This window comes from Chlorocebus sabaeus, chromosome 21 (genome assembly GCF_047675955.1).
Source record: "Chlorocebus sabaeus isolate Y175 chromosome 21, mChlSab1.0.hap1, whole genome shotgun sequence".
Taxonomy (NCBI): Eukaryota; Metazoa; Chordata; class Mammalia; order Primates; family Cercopithecidae; genus Chlorocebus; species Chlorocebus sabaeus.
In genome coordinates, this window is record NC_132924.1 from 18038253 (window position 1) to 18062297 (window position 24045).

At 39.7% G+C, this 24045-nt stretch overlaps 1 protein-coding gene across 9 annotated transcripts in view; it reads left to right on the forward strand.

The window, feature by feature from the left end:
- Positions 1-24045, forward strand: part of COA1 (cytochrome c oxidase assembly factor 1) — a 92918-nt gene that overhangs the window by 44478 nt on the left and 24395 nt on the right. For 3 of the 9 annotated variants that reach the window (XM_037988201.2, XM_007981507.3, XM_073008931.1), the window contains exons 2-3: positions 3518-3642; positions 23219-23353. The exons of 3 other annotated variants lie outside the window; for them this stretch is intronic. The gene's annotated coding sequence lies outside the window, so the exon portion shown is untranslated. Of the gene's footprint in view, positions 1-3517; positions 3643-23214; positions 23354-24045 lie in introns of all 9 variants that reach the window. 3 more of the 9 variants (XM_073008932.1, XM_073008933.1, XM_073008934.1) reach the window with 3 other exon arrangements.

The following is a 24045-nucleotide window of genomic DNA, read 5'->3' on the forward strand; positions in this document are numbered from 1 at the left end:
CAGAGAAAGGCTATCTGTAGGACCCTAGTTCAGGGGTCCCCAATCCCATCCTCTCCATCCCCTCACTCCTGGCTGCACATCAGGAGGTGAGCTCTGCCTCCTGTTAGATCAGCAGCTGTATTGAATTCTTATAGGATTGCAAACCCTATTGTGAGCTGTGCATATGAGGGATCTAGGTTGCGTGCTCCTTATAAGAATCTAATGCCTGATGATCTGAGGTGGAAAGTTTCATCCCAAAACCATCCCCTTGCCCTCCTCTGTGGAAAAAAATTGTCTTTCTTGAAACCGGTCCCTGGTGTCAAAATGGTTGGGGACTGCTGCCCTAGTTGACAGCTCCAGTTTAGATTCTAGCCGACAGTAGCATCAACAATCACACATGTAAGTGATTTCCTCAAATGACTGCAGTCCCATTGAGTCATCCCTAATTGTTGTGTCTTTTCAGTTGTGACCTCAGACGTTGTTCCTTACCTTTGTGTTTGCTCTAAATTTCTGACCCACAGAATTCATGCGTATGATAAAATTGTTTTTTCAAGTTGCATTTTGGTGAATTTCTTATGCAGCAAGAATAAAAACCTTGGCAAATTCTTGACTTTTGTGTCCCCTAGTTTCCAATCTTTAAAATGGGGATAATAATAGTACTTCTTCAGAGAAATCAGTTAGTACGTGTAAATCTCTTAAAACAGTATCTGGCACATAGTAAAGGTTCACTAAATTTGAACTACTTACTAAGAGAAATTCATTAGACTACTGAATTTTTTTTTTTTTTTTTTTTTTTTTTGGAGAGGGAGGTTCGGCTCTGTCACCCAGGCTGGAGTGCAGTGGTGCAATCTCGGCTCACTGCAAGCTCCACCTCCTGGGTTCATGCCTTTCTCCTGCCTCGGCCTCCCGAGTAGCTGGATAATTCCCGAGTAGCTGGAACTACAGGCACCTGCCACCATGCCCGGCTAACTTTTTGTATTTTTTTGGTAGAGACTAGGTTTCACCATGTTAGCCAGGATGGTCTCTATCTCCTGACCTCGTGATCCACCTGCCTTGGCCTCCCAAAGTGCTGGGATTACAGGCGTAAGCCACCACGCCTGGCTGAGTACTAAATGTTTTTGGGAGCATAGTTATCTTAGAAATAGTGAGCTCAGGGTTACTTTACTAATGAAATGATCATTATGATATGTAAAAAGGAAAAAAACACAATTATATGACTTTTCTTAATTTGAAGTTATTTTCCACATTTGAGGAGTTATGTTTCTGATAATTGTTCTCAAGAATATCAGCTGGTGGCTGGGCATGGTGGTTCATGCCTGTAATCCCAGCACTTTGGGAGGCTGAAGCGGGCAGATCACTTGAGGTCAGGAATTTGAGACCAGCCTGGCCAACATGGTGAAACCTCGTCTCTACTAAAAACCCTGTCTCTGCAAAAATTAGCCAGGTGTGGTGGTGGGCACCTGTAATCTCAGCTATTCAGGAGGCTGAGGCACAAGAATCACTAGAACTTGGGAGGCAGAGGTTGCAGTGAGCCAAGATCGTGCCATTGCACTTTAGCCTGGGTAACAGAGCAAGACTCTGTCTTCCCGCCCCACCCGCCAAAAAAACCCTGAAAAAACAAACAATATCAGCTTGTATGGGTAGGCTGTCTCCTTAAAATTACCCTGCCTTTCCTTGCTTGCCTGTTTATAGCTACCTATGCATTAAATGCTTTTGAAACACATTTATGCCATTTCCTTGATTATCTAGAATGACAAATTCTGTTTACTTGATAGAGTAGAATTTGTCTAGAATGATAAATTCTATGTTTACTCGATAGAGTAGACATCCTAAAGTGTCATGTTCAAACTTTAAGTGACGTGGAGAAGAAATCAGTGTTTATATCATTATGTGTAAAATCATTATAGACATTTATAATTTTCAGATGTTTACAATAATTGTGTCTCAGTTTTCATCTTTCTGTTGTGAAATAATTCATTCACTTTCTGTAATAGTCAGCACCTGTCACCATGACATTTTAGTTGACTATGTTTAAACATAGAGATTAATATCAACTTCTTTGTTTAAAAAATGTACCTATTGAAAAATACTTACTTTAGGCTTGCCATGTGTGATATGCTTTCTTCCAGTTTCTCATTAAAATATACGTATAGTTCCATAATGGCATTGGGAAAAGTAGTGATCGATAATTTCTCAGTTTTAGACTTGTTTCTACTAACTACTTACTACATTGGAGTAGACGAAGAAAGTCTTAGTGTTCTGTTTATGGTTTGATTTCTAAAACAGGAGATTAAGGTGGGAAGTGGATAGGAAGAGGCTTTGATCCATTCCTGTTGTTTGTTCATACCTTGGAGACACAGGTTACCATGTATGACTATGGGGACTTGCACTATTTCGTTCATATTATATATTTTGTTACATATTAAAAGCCCATTAACCTCCTCAGAAATTTTTCTCTCTCCTACCTCTTCCAAATCCGCATGTTCCACACTATTTTTTATACATCTATTCAGAGACTAAATTTCCAGTGTGCAATATGGAAGAGAATGAAAGGAAAGTGTTAGGATAATTACATTCCAGGGATGTGATGTAGCAGTAGATGTTGTGTTCAGAAGAACCTTAAAAGGTGTGTGCTTTTGGGTTTTCAGGTTATCATTTATTTTCTGTTAAAAAACAAACTACAGAATGTTCCTGTTGATGTAGGAATGAATTCTCATAATATGAGAAGAAAGGAATAATAGATTTTAAATCAGGCCAATTTGGTTGTACTGCCTGCTTAGTACTATAAATTCAGCCATGGACTGCGTATATCAGCCTGTACACTTAAAACCCAACCAAATTAAGTGTTAGCAATTTTTCACCATCCAAATTGATAGTGATGGGAATCAAGGGCAATCTATATACCCTGCCATTAAAAATTATATCTTATTTTTGCAAGGATAATTTTCATGGGGACTATGAAAGAAATCTGCATGAAAGATATCTGCATAAAAGAAGGGAACCATTACCTCAAAGATGAGGAAGAAAGTCTTAAAAATAATATTGAATATCATTTATTATGATGTCCAAAGGTAGTTATGAGAAGTGTCAGATTTTATTCTTTGTAACAGAGCAAAAAGTAAGACCTCTAGGAAACCAAAACATAAAGTTATAACAAAAAATCAGAATGGTATTTTAAAAGAAGCTGGAATAAAGATGACCAAAATAAAACAATGACAACAATCTGAAAATGCAATAGCCAAAATCTGTAATGGCAATTGCACACAGCAGAGCTGATCCTGCAGAAAATGGAGTCAATCCTCTATATGATGAATGGGTCAATCCTATAGTATTTATTTGAGATTTTTTTTAGGAGGAGAAAATAATGACGGAAATGATGAGGGTGAAAATGACAGATGCTGAAGACATAGAAGTACCATACTGATGAATAAGTTCCCAGTGGAGAAACCAGAATAAATGGAACAGAAGCAAAATATAAAAGCAGTGGAAAACTTTCTTGACCTGAAAAGTTTTTTATTTTTTGGTTTTTTTTCCCCAGAGACAGGGTCTCACTATATTGCCCACGCTGGAGTGTAATGGCACAATCTTGGCTCACTGCAACCTCTTCTTCCTGGATTTAAACCATCCTCCCGTCTCAGCCTCCTGAGTAGCTGTGACTAACAGGTACACGCCACCACACCTGGCTAATTCTTTTGTATTTTTTGTAGAGACGCGGTTTTGCCATGTTGCCCAGGCTGGTCTTGAACTCCTCGGCTCAAGTGATTCTCCTGCCTCTGCCTCTCACGGTGCTGGGATTACAGGTGTGAGCCACCATGCCCAGCTACTTGAGCTAAAAAGTTCTGAAGCTGTAGTTCCAAAGCGTAGGCTTCATTGTAGGCAAAATTAATGAAAATAAATCTCTGTCTGTCTCAATTCTGGTAGCATTTATAATTTTTGGAGATAAAGGGAAAAACTCATAGATTTAAAAACACAAAGGCTACTCTAATGATACGGAAGTCAGTCTTACTTCATTGCAGATTTCTTTTTATCCTGCAATGCATTCATATGGCTTCTTAAATCTATGATTTGGTAATTAGTTCTGGAAAAAGCTTAGCCACTAACTGATGAAGTGTTTCTTTTCTCTATTCAGTTTTTGAAACTTTAATTAAATATGTTTTGAGCCCTCTTTTATACCCTTTACATTTCTTACCCTCTTTTCCCTACGTACTTTTTTTTTTTTTTGGTCTCCCTGTCCCAGATTCTGTATGGTAACTTCCAAATGTGTGCTGGTAAAATGGCTCTCCGGGGAAAAAGAAGCCCTGATTTATAGCATTTGTTGATTTCCGTAGTATAAATATCCTTATCAAAGGTAGTTTCAGGCAACCAATTTGACTGTACTGATGCAGAATTAGGAAGAGCTACACATAATTGGTTCTTGCAAGCTGATTCAAACTACTTCCAGCATATCTCTAGACTTGCCTGTTGTCTTTTCATTATTAATTATCTCTGAAGGTGAATCTAATCTGTTAAACCTTTCCATTCAGTTCTTAGTTGGAGTTATATTTTATTTTTAGTTCTAGAGTCTCTATTTTTTCTTGTAAAAATCTATTACTATTTATAGTGTTTAGTTCTCTGCTAAATGTTTCCAACCTGTCATTTTATTTCTTCTATCACAGAAAACACATAGAATCTGCGTCTGATAATCCACTTTCTAAGGTTCTTTCCTGACCCCTTTTCCTTTCTGCTGCTTATTCCTACATTTCTTGCATACCCCACTATCCTTGACTGGGGCCTGGATATTGCATTTGAAGAATTATTTATAAGAGTACTTTTAAGTCCACAGCGTAGGTACTTAGACAGTGTGCACTTCTGTCTGACCGACACTTGGGAGTATTCTAGTCCAGGGGATGATTATAGACCCAAGTTTGAAGTTTGAGAAAAGCAGTGTGACCTTAGACCATAATCTACTTCATGTCATTCTCACTGTGAGGATGTGCCCCTTTAGGATTCCAGCTTATTGTGAGGAGAATCTCAGATTAGATGGCCCTTGTTGTGTGACCCTCAGCTTTATTTCCATCTTGGTCATCCTGAGAATCTTTTAAAACATAGGTTCTAGTTTCCCATGACCGATAAAGATACTTTAGAGGAAATGTGGTTTCAGAACTTGCTTTTTATGCTGAGTTTTCATTCTCCTTTTACTTTTTTTTGTGGTAAAATATACATAACATAAAATTTAGCTTTTTTTTTTTTTTTTTTAAATGGAGTTGAGCTCTGTCGTCCAGGCTGGAGTGCAGTGGTGTGATCCCAGCTCACTGCAACCTCTGCCTCCCAAGTTCAAGTGATTCTCCTGCCTCAGGCTCCCGAGTAGGGATTACAGGCACACGCCACCACGCCCAGCTAATTTTTTTTGTGTGGGATTTCACCATGTTAGCCAGGCTGGTCTCGAACTCCTGACCTCAAGTGATCAACCCGCCTTGGCCTCCAAAACTGTTGGGATTACAAGCGTGAGCCACCACGCCCGGCCCTCAAGATGCTTTTAAATTTTCTGTTTGATTTTTCTTTGATTTAAAGGTGGAATTGGTGGATCATATGGTAATTCTGTGTTTAATTTTTTTGAGGAACTGCCATATTTTCCACAGCAGCTGCACCATGTTATGTTCTCACCAGTAATGCCGTAATGGTTACAGTTTCTCCACGGTCTAGCCAACATTTGTTATTTTCTGTTTTTGTTTTTGTTTTTGTTTTTGTTTTTAAATAATTGCTGGCTGGGCGTGATGGCTCATGCCTGTAATCCCAGCACTTTGGGAGGCTGAGGCAGTTGGATCAAGAGGTCAGGAGATTGAGACCATCCTGGCTAACACGGTGAAACCCCATCTCTACTAAAAAAAATACAAAAAATTAGCCAGACATGGTGGCGGGCGCCTGTAGTCCCAGCTGCTCGGGAGGCTGAGGCAGGAGAATGGTGTGAACCCGGAAGGCGGAGCTTGCAGTGAGCTGAGAATGCGCCACTGCACTCCTGCCTAGGCAACAAAGCGAGACTCTGTCTCAAAAAAATAAAAATAAAAAAAAAAATTGCCGTTCTAATGGGTGTGAAGTAGTGGTGTCTTATTAATGGTTTTGATTTGTGTTTTTCTGATGATGTTGAGCATCTTTTCATATGCCTATTGGCCATTTCATATCTTCTTTGAAAAAACATCTATTCAAATCCTCTTCCCGTTTCTGAATTAGCCTATTTTTTTGTTGAATTTTAAGAGTTCTTTATAAATATTCTATATAGTAGTTCATTATCAGATGTATGATTTGCAAATATTTTTTCCAGTTCTGTGAGTTGCCTTTTAACTCTATTGATAGTATTTTTAGTTTTGATGTAGTCCAGTTTTGTCTATTTTTTTCTTTTGCTGCTTGTGCTTTTGATATCATATCCAAGTAATCATTGCCAAATCAAATGTGACAGAAGTTTCCCCATACGTTTTCTTCTAAGACTGTTACATTTTTAGCTCTAATGTTTACGTATTTGATCCATTTTGAGTTTATTTTTGTGTATGTTGTAAGGTAAGGGTCCAGCTTCATTCTTTTGCATGTGGATATTTATTTTCCCAGTGTTATTTGTTGAATTCTCTTTTTAGTTTTTACTTGGTAATTTCTTACTATCTTGTAATTTTTCAATTCTTTTGAAAAGATGTTTTAAAATAAATTACTGAGTTGTTTTCAACAGGAAGGTTGATCTCTCAAACCCAACTCACTGTTATTAGTTATAGGAAATATTATTAATGTTTTAAATAAACTTGATTAGAACACATGTGATACCCTAAATCCTACAGAAGGGAAATTGTCTGTAGTCAGTGTTGTTAGTTTTTAAATACTGTTTGGTTGTAATTTTCATGGGAAAAAGGTACAGCTCATTAGCACATATCTATATCTATATATTTATATGTATATATTTTGTATAACTAAATTCAGTAGTCTGAATTTCATCTTAGGTTATAAAGCTTTTTAAGTATTAGAAGACTAGTTAGAGGAACAAAGTACATTTTTTTTTTTTTTTTGAGACAGAGCCTCCCTTTGTCACCCAGGATGGACTGCAGTGGTATATGATCTTGGCTCACTGCAACCTCTTCCTCCCAGATTCAAGCAATTCTCTTCTCTTGCCTCAGCCCCCTGAGTTGCAGGGATTACAGGCACGCACCATCACACCCAGCTAATTTTTGTATTTTTAGTAGAGGTGGGGTTTCAGCATATTGGCCAGGCTGATTTCGAACTCCTGACTTCAGGTAATCTACCCGCCTTGGCCGCCCAAAGTGCTGGGATTATAAGCGTGAGCCACTGCGCCCAGCTACAGAATAAAGATACAATTTTTTTGTCAAGGATATGGGAATCATTAAAGCATCCTGTTTCTCTCTTTTATTTGGTAAACCTGTTTTATTATCCCAAAACTTCCTAAAGAACAATTTTTCCTTTTTTAGTCATTAAATAAGTTCATACACCACATATATTAAACAAACAGTATTAAGAGTTTGTCCTTCCTTTTATGTTGTTAACTGAAATTACGTTTCTTTCCCAGATGCTTTAAAAGGGCATTTCTTGAGGAATAATGTAGTTTTTAAAGACTCCACAGTTTCTTTACCAATATTGTAAAAGTTATGTTTAGAAAGAATTGAGTATTTTTCTCTGTAGTATTTCCATGAACTTTCTTCTAATATTCAACATGAGAAATTTGAAAATACTTACAAGAAAAACAAATAGAAAGTAAAGAAAATAAAGAATTCTTAAGGCCAAGAAAGTGGAACATTAAGCATTTTTATCTGTTAGGCATCGTACAAAGGATGAAGAGACCCACCCCAAGGGGACTTAACAGTTGGCAAGGACAACCATAGTATCATAAATAAATTAAGCTAGAAAAAATACTAATGCGTACCGTACCTCTATTAAGAGAGTAGAGCTTTCTCACACAATTCTTAGTGATAAATTCTCTTTGCTACCATTGACCGTATAGTTTAAAATTTTCAGTTATTTTTTTCAACCAACTTTGGATATGTTCTGAAGTTTTTTTTTAATTGACACATTAATTGTACATATTTATGAGGTACAATGTGGTATTTTGATACGTGTACAATGTGTAATGATCAAGCCATGGTAATTAGCATATCCATCATCTGAAACACATCATTTCTTTGTGTTGGGAACATTCAGTATCCTCTTTTTGCTGTTCGAAACTATATATTATTGTTACCTATAATCATCCTACTATGCTTTAGAACACTAGAACACTAGAATCTTCTGCTCTACTTTTTACTTCTATGAGATCAACTTTTTTTAGCTTCTGCACATGAGTGAAGATGTGGTGAACTTTCTGTCCTGGCCTATTTCACTTAATGTCTTCTAGTTCCATCTGTGTTGCTGTGACTGACAGGAATTTCATTCTTTTTTTGTGGCTGAATAATAATCTGTTGTGTATATATACCACATTTTCTTTACCCATTAATCTGTTTTTGGACACTAGGTTGATTCCATATCTTGGCTATTGTGAATAGTGCTTCAGTAAACCTTATCTCTTTTTATTGTTTTTAAGTTTTTCCCCCAGTAGGAAATCTGTAAGACTTAGGTCTTCTATTTAAAATGTCACCTATTTAATAATGTTTAACTAGGTTGATGGACGGGCAACTTTCCTATTTTAAAAATTTTGAAAATAAAGTGAATACTAATCATACTTTCTTAAAATAGTATGCTGCTAACATTTTAAATTTAATGTTTTAAATTCTATTTCTTTTAAGAGATTATTAGTAGCTACTTTGTTTATGAGGGAGCTGGGCAGGATTCCTATAAGTGAGAATAAGAAGCAGTTATCACCAATGGGTAGTAATTTTTAGGGGTCTCTTAAGGGTCTCTTAATATTAAAGGAATCAGCAGAATAATGCCATAATTATTTTATTCAAATAGTACAGGTGAGCCATTGATTAACATCTGGCTTAGATGTTAATCTAATGTTAGAATTAGATGTTAGATGTTAGAATTCAGTATAGGATCCCTTGATAAGATTTTTAAATGTAAGTTCTCTTGAATTAGTAGCACCTTTTTTCCCTTCAAACTGTAATCTTGACATCTCTCTACAATTCAGAGTAGTGAATGGTCCTCAAGTGTTTAGCAGGTAATTTGGTACATCTAAGAATTAAAGTTTGTAACTAATTTACCTCTATACTTCAAATTAGGATTGATTTACACTTACTCTTGTTTTGACTTGTTTCCTTGAGCAGAGGAGAAAGTGATGGTGTGACAGTGAGTGTACTTATTTATTCTATAGCCTGACAGAGTATTTGTGATTGTAAATGTCATCTATTTGTGTTGGGGAAGAACAAAAAATGAAGGGCTACTCCTGTGTTCGGGGTTTCTAAGAAAAACACAAAGTGTAGTATCTGTTGAAAACAAACTTGGATGATGACTTTTAACCTTTAAAATTACCTTCAGCCAAGCACGTCTATCAGCTTTATCAGCTGTTTTGAAAATACCTCATACCCATGCCATGGTTCAGCCGTGAAGAGGACAGAGTTGGTCTGAATAAGAGTAGTTACGGGAAGTTTGTCCTTAAAAGTCCTGAAGATAAGTCTTGATGCTGAATCATACATATTTACTCCCTCTGTGACCAACTGAATAAACTGAATTCGTCAAGGAAATTGTGTCCTTGACTCAGGTCCATTCGTCACAAATCACACCCTCCAACTTTAGGATTACATCAGACTAAAATTATGGACAAAGCAAGTTGCTATGTTAATTCTTTTCTAACACAAGGAATTCTTTTCTATCACGTTGCCCACAGTAATATCATCGCAGTTTTATATGTTTAGGGTGATTTCTCCAACTCTTACTGAAAATTATAGAGTTTTATAAAGCCATTTTCAGTTTTGGAGCAAGAAAGAAGTAAGCTTTGTTGTGTATTAGATGCTTACCACTGCCAAACATTATATTATATTGAACACAAGACAAGTAACACAGTTTCTACTTGCTGGCAAACAAAAAGGACCCATATAGCACTTGAAACAGAATGAAAGTTTACTCAGAGTTGAATTTTAAGAATAGTTTTGATTTTTATCAAAGACCATCTTAGTTATTGATATGTGTTGAAGATTTATAATCTGTAAATCTGAAGTGTTAGAGCTATTATTAGGTGGGGGAGGAAGAAGACTTAAAAATTCTACTTAGGAAGCTATTTGTAAATTCTCTTTGTTTTTAACTTTTATTTTAGGTTCAGGGGTACGTGTGCAGGTTTGTTATATAGGTAGATTTTGTGTCACAGGGGTCTGATGTACAGATTATTTTGCCACCCAGGTAATAAGCATAGAACCTGATAGGTAGTTTTTCTGTCCTTACCTTCCTCCCTCCCTCCACCTTTAAGTAGATCCTGGTGTCTGTTGTGCCTTTCTTTGTGTCTATACATATCCAATGTTTAGCTCCTACTTAGAAGAGAGAACCTGTGGTATTTGGTTTCCTGTTCCTTTGTTAATTCACTTAGGATAATGGCCTCCAGGTCCATCTGTGTTGCTGCAAAGGACATGATTTTGTTCTTTTTTTTTTTTTTTTTTGAGATGGAGTCTCGCTCAGTCGCCCAGGCTGGAGTGCAGTGGCAATCTCGGCTCACTGCAAGCTCCGCCTCCCGGGTTCACGCCATTCTCCTGCCTCAGCCTCCTGAGTCGCTGGGACTACAGGTGCCCGCCGCCACGCCCGGCTAATTTTTTGCATTTTTAGTAGAGACGGGGTTTCACTGTGTTAGCCAGGATGGTCTCGATCTTCTGACCTCGTGATCCACCCACCTCGGCCTCCCAAAGTGCTGGGATTACAGGTGTGAGCCACCATGCCCGGCTGATCTTGTTCTTTTTTATGGCTACAATATTATTCCATGGGGTATATATACCACATTTTCTTTATCCGTTCCACCATTGGTGGGCATTTAGGTTGATTCCATGTCTTTGCTATTGAATAGTGCAGCGATGAAAATACGTGTGCATGTGTCTTTATGGTAGAGCAATTTTTATACCTTTGGGTATATACACAATAATGAGATTGCTGAGTCAAATGGTAATTCTGCTTTGCGGTCTTTGAGAAATTGCCAAACTGCTTTCCACAGTGACTGAACTAATTTACATTTCTACCAGCAGTATATAAGTGTTCCGTTTTCTCCGCAACCTTGCCAGCATGTTATTTTTTGACTTTTTAATAATGGCCATTTTGACTGCTGTGAGATGGTATCTCATTGTGGCTTTGATTTGCATTTCTCTAATGATTAGTGATGTTGAGCGTTTTTTCATATGCTTCTTGGCCACTTACGTGTCTTCTTTTGAAAAGTGTTCATGTCCTTTGCCCACCTTTTAATGGGGTTGTTTATTGATTTAAGTTGCTTATAGATTCTGGATATTAGACCTTTGTTGGGTGCATAATTTGCAAAGATTTTCTTATGAAGGTTGTCTGTTTACTCTGTTGATATTTTCTTGGCTGCACAGAAGCTCTGAAGCTTAATTAGATCTTACTTGTCAATTTCTGCTTTTGTTGCAATTGTCTTGGCATCTTCATGAAATCTTTGCCATGTCCTATATCCAGAATGTATTTCCTAGGTTATCTTCCAAAGTTTTTATAGTTTTAATATGGTGTAAGGAAGGGGTACAGTTTCAATCTTTGGCATATGGCTAGCCCATTATTTCAGCACCATTGATTGAATAGGGAGTCCTTTCCCCATTCTTTGTTTTTGTTAACTTTATCAAAGACTAGATGGTTGTAGGTGTGTGGCATTATTTCTGGGTTCCCTGTTCTGTTCCATTGGTATATCTGTTTCCTTCTCTCTCTCTCTCTCTCTTGCTCTTTTTTTTTTTTTTTTGAGATGGAGTCTCGCTCTGTCGCCAGGCTGGAGTGCAGTGGCATGATCTTGGCTCACTGCAACCTCTGCCTCCTGGGTTCAAGCGATTCTCCTGCCTCAGCTTCCTGAGTAGCTGGGACTACAGGTGTGCACCACCACACCCAGCTAATTTTTGTATTTTTAATAGAGACGAGGTTTCACCATGTTGGCCAGGATGATCTCAATCTCTTGAACTCATGATCTGCTCGTCTTGGCCTCCCAAAGTGTTGGGATTACAGGCGTTAGCCACTGCACCGGGCCTGTTGAGGGTTTTTAACCTGAAGGATGTTGAATTTTATTGAAAGCCTTTGAGCTTTGAGATTATCATGTGGTTTTTGTTTTTAGTTCTGTTTATGTGATGAATCACATTTATTGATTTGCGTATATTGAACCAACCTTGCATCCCAGGAATAAAGCCTACTGATGGTGGTGGATTAGCTTTTTATGTGCTGCTAGATTTGATTCACTAGTTTTTTTTTTTTTGACGATTTTTGCATCTGTGTTCATCAAGGATCTTGGCCTGCGGTTTTCTTATTGTGTCTCTGCCAGATTTTGGTATCCGAATGATGCTGGACTCAAATAATGAGTTAGTGAGGAGTCCCTCCTTCAGTTTTTTTGAACAATTTCAGTAGAATTGTTCCATACTAGCTCTTCTTTGTATGGGGTCAGTTATTTGTTTTTGCCTGTTAAATTGTTTCAATTTCCTACAGATTCTGATTATTAGACCTTTGTTGGATGCATAGTGTATTAGTCCATTCTCATGCTGCTATGAAGAAATACCTGAAACTGGGTAATTTATAAAGAAAAGAGGTTTAATTTACTCACAGTTCCACATGGCTTGGGAGGCCTCAGGAAACTTAGAATCATGGCAGAAGGCACCTCTTCACAAGGCAGCAGGAGAGAGAATGAGTGCAAGCAGGGGAAATGCCAGACGCTTATAAAACTGTCTGGAATTGGTGGGTTCTTGGTCTCACTAACTTCAAGAATGAAGCCGCAGAAAGTGTTATAGTTCTTAAAAGATTGTGTGTCTGGAGTTTATTCCTTCTGATGTCTGGACGTGTTCAGAGTTTCTTCCTTCTGGTGGGTTTGTGGTCTCGCTGGCTTCAGGAGTGAAGCTGCAGACCTTCGTGGTGAGTGTTACAGCTCTTAAGGCGGCGTGTCTGGAGTTGTTCGTTTCTCCCATCTGGAGTTGTTCATTCCTCCCAGTAGATTCGTGGTCTTGCTGGCCTCAGGAGTGAAGCTGCAGACCTTTGTGGTGAGTGTTACAGCTCAGAAAGGCAGTGCGGACCCAAAGAATGAGCAGCATCAAGATTTATTGCAAAGAGTGAAAGAACAAAGCTTCCACAGTGTGGAAGGGGACTCAAGTGGGTTGCCTCTGCTGGCTCTGGCAGCCTGCTTTTATTTCCTTATCTGGCCCCACCCACATCCTGCTGATTGGTCCATTTTATAGAGAGCTGATTGGTCCATTTTATAGAGAGCTGATTGGTCCGTTTTGACAGGGTGCTGATTGGTGCATTTACAATCCCTGAGCTAGACACAGAGTTCTGATTGGTGCATTTATAATCATCTAGCTAGACATAAAGGTTCTCCAAGTCCCCACCAGATTAGCTAGACACAGAGCACTGATTGGTGTGTTTATAAACCTTGAGCTAGACACAGAGTGCAGACTGGTGTATTTACAATCCTTTAGCTAGACAAAGGTTCTCCAAATCCTCACCAGATTAGCTAGATACAGAGTGCTGATTGGTGCATCCACAAACCCCAAGCTAGACACAGAGTGCTGATTGGTGCATCCACAAGCCCCAAGCTAGACACAGAGTGCTGATTGGTGCATATACAATCCTCCAGCTAGACATAAAAGTTCTCCAAGTCCCCACCTGACTCAGGAGCCCAGCTGGCTTCCCCTAGTGGATCCCGCACCACTGCAGGGGGCGGAGCTGCCTGCCAGTCTTGTGCTGCGGGCCTGCACTCCTCAGCCCTTGGGCGGTTGATGGGACTGGGCACTGCAGAGCAGGGGTCGGCGCCCGTCGGGAGGTTCGGGTGGCGTGGGAGCCCACCACGGAGGGGCTTGGGCATGGCGGGCTACAGGTCCCCAGCCTTGCCCTGTGGGGAGGTGGCTGAGGCCTAGGGAGAATTCGAGCGTGGTGCAGGCAGGCCAGCATTGCTGGGGGACCCAGTGCCCCCTCCGCAGCTGCTGGCCCGGGTGCTAAGCCCCTCACTGTCCGGGGCGCTGAGGCCGGATGGCTGCTCCGAGTGTGGGGCCTGCCGAGCCCATGTCCACCTGGAACGTGCGCTGGCCCGCGAGCACTGTGCACAGCTCCGCTTCTCACCACCGCCCCCCCCCCCCCCCCCCCCCCCGCCCCCCTGCACCTCTCCCTCCACACCACCCGCAAGCAGAGGGAGCCGGCTCTGGCCTCAGCCAGCCCAGAGAGGGGCTCCCACAGTGCAGTGGCAGGCTGAAGGGCTCCTCAAGCGTGGCCAGGGTGGATGCCGAGGCAGAGGAGGTGCTGAGAGCCAGCGAGGGCCGCCAGCACCTTGTCATCTCTCAAAACCATCAAATCTCATGAGACTCACTATCATGAGAACAGCATGGGGGAACCGCCCTCGTGATCTGATTACTCCACCTGGTCTTGCCTTTGACACATGGGGATTACACTCCAAGATGAGATTTTGGGTGGGAACACAGCCAAACCATATCACGTAGTTTGCAAATATTTTCTTTCATTGTAGAAAAATATTTATCTCATGGCCTGTAGCCATGAGCATGGAATGTTTTTCCATTTGTTTGTTTCATCTCTGATTTCTTTGAGTAGTATGTTTTGTAGTTCTCCTTGCAGAGACTTTAATCTCCTTCATTAGATATATTCCTAGGTACCTTCTTTTTTTATTTTTTGGTGGCTATTATAAATGGGATTTTTTGTTCATTTTTAATTGGGCTGTCTTTTAATTATTGAATTCAGTAGTTCTTTATATGTATTCTAGATACAAGTCTATTGCCAAATACATGACTTGCATTTTTTTTCCATTTTGTGGGTTGTTTTCACTTTCTTCATGGTGTCATAAGTATTTTTAATGTTGTTAAAGTCTAATTTATCTATTTGTTTTTTGTCACTTGCGCCTTCGGTGTTATACCAAGGAACCATTGTCTAATCCAAGCTAATGAAGACTTATTCTCATGTTTCTTCTACGAGTTTTAGAGTTTAGTGCTTACATGTAGGTCTGATTCATTTTCAGTCGATTTTTGTGTATGGTGTTAGGAAAGGTTCCAACTGCATTTATTATTTTGTATGTGGATATCCAGTTGTTTCAGCATCATATGTTAAAAAGACTTCTTCCTCTATTTTATTGTCTTGGTACTCTTGTTGAAAATCAAATGACCTTAGATAAAAGGCTTTACTTCCAAACTCTCATCAGATGTTTTTAAATGGCAGTTTTAATTTTAATAAATTTACCAATAATTTATTGGAGAAATGATTATGGAACATATCCTGTGAGCCAGGCACTGTCGTAGGTTGCAGAGTTACAGCAGCAAACAAGACAGAGACTCCCTTGACCTTGAAGATTACATTTTAGTGGAGAGTGAAAAGATATGTGAAGAATATAAAACATTTGGGAATATTAGAGAAGGACAAAAGTATATGTTTGTGGGCATTACTTTATTTTCTTCACATAGCCTTCTATGTCTCTTTTAATGCATTTAGGCCTTCCTGCCATGTTTATAGTTAATATTTTTATATACACGTGTAATCTACCCGACTAGGCTAAACACTTCTTCAGGTCAAAGTCAGTCTTTGCCAGTCTGTCCCATCTAGATATAGTATGTGTTTAGTGGGCATGTGATGAATGAATAAATAGATTAATTACTTTTGGGGACTGAGTTTTTGAGTTTTTTTTTTTTTTTTTAAAGACGGAGTCTCACCCTGTCTCTCAGGCTGTAGTGCAGTGGCACAATCTCAGCTCACTGCAGCCTATACCTCCCTGGTTCAAGTGATTCTTCTGCCTCAGCCTCCCAAGTAGCTGGGACTACAGGTACCCGCCACCACACCTAGCTAATTTTTTTTTGTATTTTTAGTAGAGACCATGTTTCACCATGTTGTCTAGGCAGGTCTTGAACTCCTGACTTCAAGTGATCCTCCTGTCTCGGCTTTCCAAAGTGCTGGGATTACAGGCGTGAACCACTGCACCCAGCCTGAATGTTTTATACACATCCATTCATATATACATAAACCTTTAAAATATCCATGTTATTCAGAGCTGTTAGAATAGTTTGGAAATAAGAGTGGAATCCTTTATATTCAAGTTGCTCTATGTTACACTTTCTTTTTTAATCTAGAATCTCAGGCTAAGTCTCCCTGCTTCAGCCCAGATTTCTGTTTGGTACTTAACCTCAGCCAGGGACCCGCTTTCCTTTCCTTCCTCACTCAAGTAATTTCAGCCCTCACTCTGTCCATAATGAGTCACTGAGCACCTCTCTCTCTTCTCTGTTTCCATCAGGGAGTGAACCAATATTTTAAATTTTCACTCGAGAACAGAGCTGTCGGGCAAGTCCTGGGTAGGGTAAAGTTATTTGATGTGATTTTTTTTTTAATCTTTTTGGTTTTAAGGAGTGAAAAGTTTAATAGGCAAGAAGGAAGGAAGAAGAAAACAGCTCCCCTGTACAAAGATAAAGGGAGGGGGCTATTTGAACAAAGAGAAAACCGTGTGTGCAGCAGAAAAGTGTCTGCTTATATGAGGAGGCTGGAGGAGGTGGTGCCTGATTTGCATAGGGCTCAAGGGATTGGTTTGACCAGGCATGTCACTCACGTAGCCCGCAGAAAAAACTGGCCTTCCCACCCTAGCTTTTTAATATGCAAATGCAGGGTGCCATGATGCCCTACACACATGGAGATATGTGGGGGCGGCCATGTTGCCAGGCACCTGTGAGCAAGGGCAAGAAGTCGGCAGGAATCACATGTTTGGGTGGACCCAGTTTCTGATGGCCTGCATTTGCATATCAAAGGTTGCTGACTTGGCTGTAAGAGCTGGGGCTTTGTTGCTAGACAAGAAGTGTTTCTGGAGCTGCTTTAAAGGAAATGAAAACTTCCCCAAGGACCCCTTTTCCTATCTGCCTAAAATAATTTCTTAATCAACTCCTATAACATTCCCCACTGTGGAGATGTCACCGTCAAGGGGTTTTGGGCGATGACTCTTTCTGGCTATTTCCGGCTGAAAAGGGGCATCGAATGGGGAACAGCAGCTAGGGCTTCTCCTGGGGTTGATCTAAGGGTCCTCGGAAGAATGGCATCTCCATGTGTGGTTCAGTTTGCAGCACTGTTTGGAGTTTGATTGCTTCTAGGTGAGAGGAAACAATTCAAGTTACAGTATTGAGTATACAGGGTCAAAATATTAATATGAGACATAAGCTTTCTGTCCAGTATTTCAGTTAGAAGGTGCTACTGTGTATAACCCTATGGCAAATAGTAGAGTGAGTATAGCAGTTCCCACAAGTGTGGTATAGTAGATAATTTTAATCTAAAATTTTACTTGCTAAGATATAGAATTTCCCTTTGGGGGTTTTCCTTGCTTTTATTTCCCAAACAAAGAAACCTCAGGGTTATGGGCACCCTACTCACTTTCATTACCTGGCAGAATTTGCAGGATAATTGCCCAGAACTAGCATAGTGATCCAGATTTTTATGTTACGCATCTCTTTTTGTTTTTTCCAAGCTGTAGGAGATCGCCACTTGATTCACAGGAATAAGCAGGGTTAGTCTAAAATGTAGGCAAAAAGCTTTAAAACAATTGGTGAGACTAGGATTTAATGACAAATTTACGATAAGCTTTGGAGCACAATTTCTCTCTCCAGCCCTCATTTTTGGTAAAAACAAATTATGATAGGATCGTGTGTGTTGTTTGTAGAATAAACTTTAGTCTTATACTTCGCTTGATTATTTGCATAAAGTGCAGCAAGAATGGTTATTTCTACATAGGCCTTTTGGATTGGCTTTGATGGAACTCTGTTCCACAAGGAATCTCAGAAAAGACCTTTAAAACTGAGTCCAGCCATGAGTTTGTATCCTCAGAATACCTGTGAGTTGGGTGATCCTGTCCTCTTGAGGTCCCAAGATAAACTTGGAGCTCCTGGACCTGTTAGAAAGTGACATTCTTTACTGATAACAGGTTAAGATCCCTGTTCAGGGACTGTGTAGACAAGGTATGAGGCCAGTACTCCCCAAGGGGCTTTTATTGGCTCTGCATGTCAAGCTTGATTCCTTAAAGGGAAACACAGCCTTTCAGTCAAAGCCTTGGTAAAATAGCCAGTTTTTCCAATTGTGTCCTGTTGACAAAGAAAAATGGATTCTTATTGCACGATGCAAACAACTATATTGCCATAAGATAAGAGTACTCACAGATAGTTTCCAAATTCTGGAGGAACCAGGCAGAGAAAAACAAACATGCTCCAAATATTGTTCACCAGAGTATACCTTATTCAATTATTAAAGGCCATAAATAGTTCAAAATAAGTTTTCTTGACTCTGAAAAACAAAACAAAGATCAACAGTATTTCAAACAAAAGTTTGAAAAGCTTGCTTTAACATTCTGATTTCAGTCCATTAATTAGCTCTTGTTTTGCTTGGTATTTGTGAACATGTCAGTTCTTTGAGTCCTGCACGTTCTTTCTCTATTCCAATGTTAACAATCTTCAAGGCTATTAAAAATCTGCATTTGAGAACATCTGTTAAAGTTCTTAATATAGCTTGATTGTAAACCATCTTTTGAGAAGGAACAAAGTAAGACAATTGTCTGTGAATGACAGAATTTCCAGGATACAGTTGAAAACATGACTGACAAGTTTATCTTCATGGTTTACAGTAAATAACTTTACCCTTAATTATGGTTGATAGCATGTACTTAGACATTAGAATTTTAGGAATCCCGTACAATTTTGGAACATATATTAGGATTACTCACCAAAATAGAACTTAAGGAAGATTGGACATCATTTTGGCAATCTCATGTGACTAAACATGTCAAATAATCTTGTTTACCTCTTTTCTAAATGTTTCAGGGACCCCCTGAACCATCCAAAAAATCAGGCATCAGGAAGGACAATTTTGAAACTTGAAGTTTGATTTTGGGAGGCCTGTTAAATGTTAGAGGGTTAGAACATTTGATGTTATGAAATAGAATTGTAGATTACCAAATGATGACTCAAAAGGCAAAAACCTTTCATTAGCCTTTACCATGACATGGAAATCCTGTTCAAAGCCAAAGTTTACCCTTGCATTAATTTATTAATGTTAACCCCAGTTTGTTTCAGTGAAACTTTATAGATCATTGCCTCTAATCATAACCAATTTTACTGTTGAAATTTTTACAAACCTTTTATAACGTTTTTACTAAAGGGCAGATTAGTATCTTAAGACCTGCTTGCCATGCTTTTTTTTTTTTTTTTTTTTTTTTTTTTTGAGACGGAGTCTCGCTCTGTCGCCCAGGCTGGAGTGCAGTGGCCGGATCTCAGCTCACTGCAAGCTCCGCCTCCCGGGTTTACGCCATTCTCCTGCCTCAGCCTCCTGAGTAGCTGGGACTACAGGCGCCCGCCACCTCGCCCGGCTAGTTTTTTGTATTTTTTTAGTAGAGACGGGGTTTCACTGTGTTAGTCAGGATGGTCTGGATCTCCTGACCTCGTGATCCGCCCGTCTCGGCCTCCCAAAGTGCTGGGATTACAGGCTTGAGCCACCGCGCCCAGCCTGCCATGCTTTTATTTCAGTGTCTAATTTATGAAAAGACCATATAATACCCTTTTGAGTTTAATTAATGTTCACTGTTAACTTCTAGCAACTTTTATTTTTGGTGAAAAGTATGGTTAGTAAGCAGTTTTAATTATATACTAGGTGTGGATCCTAGGACCCAGAGAGAAGTGCAGATAAAGTTTGACTTTTCACCATCCAACTCTATATGTCCCAGCTTTACCTATCTATAAAGCAGGCAGTATACAATCTTGGAACATTTGGCAAACCTAGTATCTAGGTTGTATGATTTAGACCACCTATTTGCATTTTGACGACACTTGCATTTTACCAATAATCCTTAAGACTATTTTTGTTTTTTGAAGTCACATGAACTAAAAAATACTTGATTTAAGTGCTTATTTTTCTTTAAGCCAATCAATTAGTGCTCTTTTTATAGACATTATACACAACGCATGTATAGCAACACAAACATACAGAAGATTGAGCACTTGTTAAGATTTTTCATTTGCTAGTTTCTTAATTGGATTACTGGCTTCAGGGTGGAGTCCTTGGAGAAACAAGGCCAGGTAGCATACATTTTTTAGGGCCTAATAAGCAGGTATAGCTGAAGGCAAAGACAGGTCCCTAAAATTAAGGGTGCCATTTTTTACTGGATCTTGGGTCCAGTATAAACAGTGTAGTGCTTCTACCATGCTCTTCATTGCAAGGCAACCCAAAGCCAATTGGCTTATTTTGTAATTAGCCCATGCGATGGTTATTTTTATGTGTCAGTTTTAGTATAAGTATATAACTTAAAGAAGATTGGAGATCTTAAGTGGCTAAAAGATGTCCAGATGGCTGGTTAAACAGAATTTCTGGAGGTATCTGTGAGGGTATTTTCAGAAGAGATTAGCATTTGAGATTAGCATTTGAATCAGTAGACTGAAGATCTCCCTCACCAGTGAGGTGGGTATCATGCAACACATTGAGGACCCCAAAAGAATGAAAAGGCAAAAGAAAGGACAAATTTACTCTGTGATATGATTTGGCTCTGTGTCCCCACCCAAATTTCATTTTGAATTGTCATCCCCACGTGTGGAGGGAGGGAGGTGATTGGATCATGGGGGCAGTTTCCTTCATGCCATTCTTGTGGTACTGAGGGAGTTCTCAGGAGATCTGGTGGTTTTATAAATGGCTTTCCCCTGCGCTTTTCACTTTGTCTCCTGCCTGCCGCCATGTAAGAGGTGCCTGTTTCCCCTTCTGCCATGATTGGAAGTTCCCTGAGGCCTCCCCAGCCATGTGGAACTGTGAGTCAACTAAAACTCATTTGTTTATAATTACTCAGTCTCAGGTGATATCTTTATAGCAGTGTGAGAACGAATTAATACACTCTGTGTGAGCTGGGTTTCGCAGAACTCTTCTCAAGTTCTGTGAAACTACACATCTGAGTAGGGCAGTGCTTTTGTATTTTTTCCTGAAAAGTACAGAAGAGTGATATATGTGAATGTTTACCTAAGCAATACCTTTCCTGTTTATAGCAGAAGGAGCCACTGTATTTTCTTTAAAGCATGGAATAGTAATGATTTATTTTCCTCAAAGCTGCAGATCCTTGGATTAATAGTTGTTTTTCTTCAATTTTGATGCTCTATACTGCTTGTTAAATACTGTGTATAATTTGGGATGTTGAGCAGTATGTTTTGTGATCTCATATCAGATTTAGATTGAAAGCTCAAATCTTTTCAGGAAAATGTCTGTTTTTTCTCATTTTATTGAAGTTGTAGTTCACAGTAGTAATAACGGTGTATATTATAGTGGATGAAATTTTTATCCCCCCCAAAAGCCATTAATGTGTAAAACACCTAGCTCAGGGCCACTGTGCCAGGAGGTGCTTAGTACAAATTCGTTTCTTCTTTCTTTTCTTGTTTCTGGATCATGGAGCAATTTCAGGTAAGAATGGAATAAATTTCACCTCTCAGAAGAATATTTTGAAATGAGCAATTTTCCTGTTTGACTACATAGACATCTAGTATGCTTGCATAAAAGGAAAAGTCATATGAGAACATCTGAATTTAGAAGTACTTGAAAGTAAAAGACTGAAGGAAAGACATAAAGGAAATGTTAGCAGGATGATAAATGTCCATTGATTTAAACTGACAGGAGCTCTGTTCTGCTTGATAGCATATTCTTGTAGGGAAAGCTGATCCTAGCTGATGGCTAGCTCTGGAGCAGGCTTGTTGAAGCTGTTCATAAATTTATTTATTTATTTTTTAGAGACAGTATCTCACTCTGTCACCCAGGCTGGAGTATGGTGGCATGATTATGATTCACTGCAGCTTGAACCCCTGGGCTCAAGTGACCCTCCTACTTTAGGCTCCCAAGTAGCTTGCATGACAGCAGTGTGCCACCTGTTCATAAATTTAGAACAATATTTAGTGTCAAGTTAGTGATTTTTCTAAGGGCGGAACAGGGATTTCTACAAGGTGAACATGCTTCTGTAATCACCACACAGGTAAGGAAATAAAACGTTATTTATATTCCATATTTCTTTATGCGATGTCTAGACACTATTTTCATATTCTCCAGAGGTAACTACTGTCCTGATTGAAAACACCATAGATTTGGACCGGGTGCGGTGGCTCACACCTGTAATCCCAGCACTTTGGGAAGCCAAGGCAGGCAGATCACAAGGTCAGGAGATCGAGACCATCCTGGCTAAAATGGTGAAACCCCATCTTTACTAAAAATACAAAAAATTAGCCAGGCATGATGGTGGGCACCTGTAGTCCCAACTACTCGGGAGGCTGAGGCAGGAGAATGACTTGAACCTGGGAGGCAGAGCTTGCAGTGAGCCGAGATTGTGCCACTGCACTCCAGCCTGGGAGACAGAGCAAGACTCTGTCTCAAAACAAAAACAAAAACAAAAACAAAAACAAAAACAAAAAAACCATAGATTTTACGTGATTTAAAAATATATGGACACAGTAGTATTTAGCCTAAAAAAGGAAGAGAATTTGGTCACCTTGATACTATGCTAAGTGAAATAAGCCATAACAAAAAGACAAATAATGAAGCTGGGTGTGGTGGCACATGCCTGTAATCCCAGCCACTTGGAAGACTGAGGCAGGAGGATTGCTTGAACCTAGAAATTAGAGGCTGTAGTATGCCATGATCACAGCAGTTAATAGCTATTACAATCCAGCCTGGGCAATATTAGCAAGACCCTCTCTCTCATTCTCTCTCTCTCTCTAAAGACAAATACTTAATGATTGCATTTTATTTTTAATTTATTTTTTGAGACAGGGTCTCACTGTGTCATCCAGGCTGGAGTAAAGTGGCACGATCTTGGCTCACTGCAACCTCTGCCTCCTGGGCTTAAGGGATTCTCCATTTTTCTCTTTTTAGTAGAGACGGAATTTCACCATGTTGCCCAGACTGGTCTCAAACTCCTGAGCTCAAGCCATCTGCCTGCCTCGGCTGCATAAAGTGTTGGGATTACAGGTGTGGCCACTGTGCCTGGCCTAAATGATTCCATTTAAATGAGGTATCTGAAAGTAGTAAAATTCATAGAAAGGATTAATACAATGGTAGTTGCTGGGGCTTGTGGGATGGGGAAATGGAGAGTTAATGTTCAATGGATTTTTAGGGTTTTGTTTGTTTGTTTTTGAGACAGGGTCTTCCTATATGTCGCAGAGGCTGGAGTGGAGTGGCATGATCATGGTTCATTGTAGTCTCGAACTCTTGGGCTCAAGTGATCCTCTTGCCCTGCCTCAGCCTGCTCAGTAGCTGGGACCACAGGCACGAGCCTGTAAGTTTTTGTCTTTAATTTTTGATACAGTAAATGTGTTGAAATGCAGTTATCGTAGATATCAAGAATTAGTATAAATCTAAGTAATTAAGGCAGAGTGGTATTGTCACAAGGATTGACAAATATATCAGTGGCATAGACTAGACTTGTATTAGGCTGTTTTTATTTTGCTATAAAGGAATACCTGAGTAATTTATAAAGAAAAGAGGTTTAATTGGCTTATGGTTCTGGAGGCTGCACAAGTGTGGTGCCGGTATCTGCTCAGCTTCTGAGGGGGAGCTTCTGAGGGGGGCCTCAGGGAGCTTTTACTCATGGCAGAAGGTGAAGTGGGACGAGGCATATCGCATGGCAAGAGCAGGAGCAAGAGAGAGGGCTAGAGGAGGTGCCACATACTTCAACCAGATCTCGCAAGAACTCACTCACTATTGTGAAGACAGCACCAAGAGGATGGTGCCCACCCATTCCTGAGAAATCCACCCCAGTCATCCAGTCACTTCCCACCAGGCCCCACCTCCAACATTGGGGATTACATTTAAACATGAGATTTTGGGGGACAAATACCCAAACTATATCAAGACTTTGGAAACAGGTCCACACTGGTATGACACTTGATTTATGACAAAAATAGTAATAACAGAGCAGTTGAGATAGGCCTGGGTTTTGAGAGCTTGGGTCTCTTGGTTCCTTGGAGA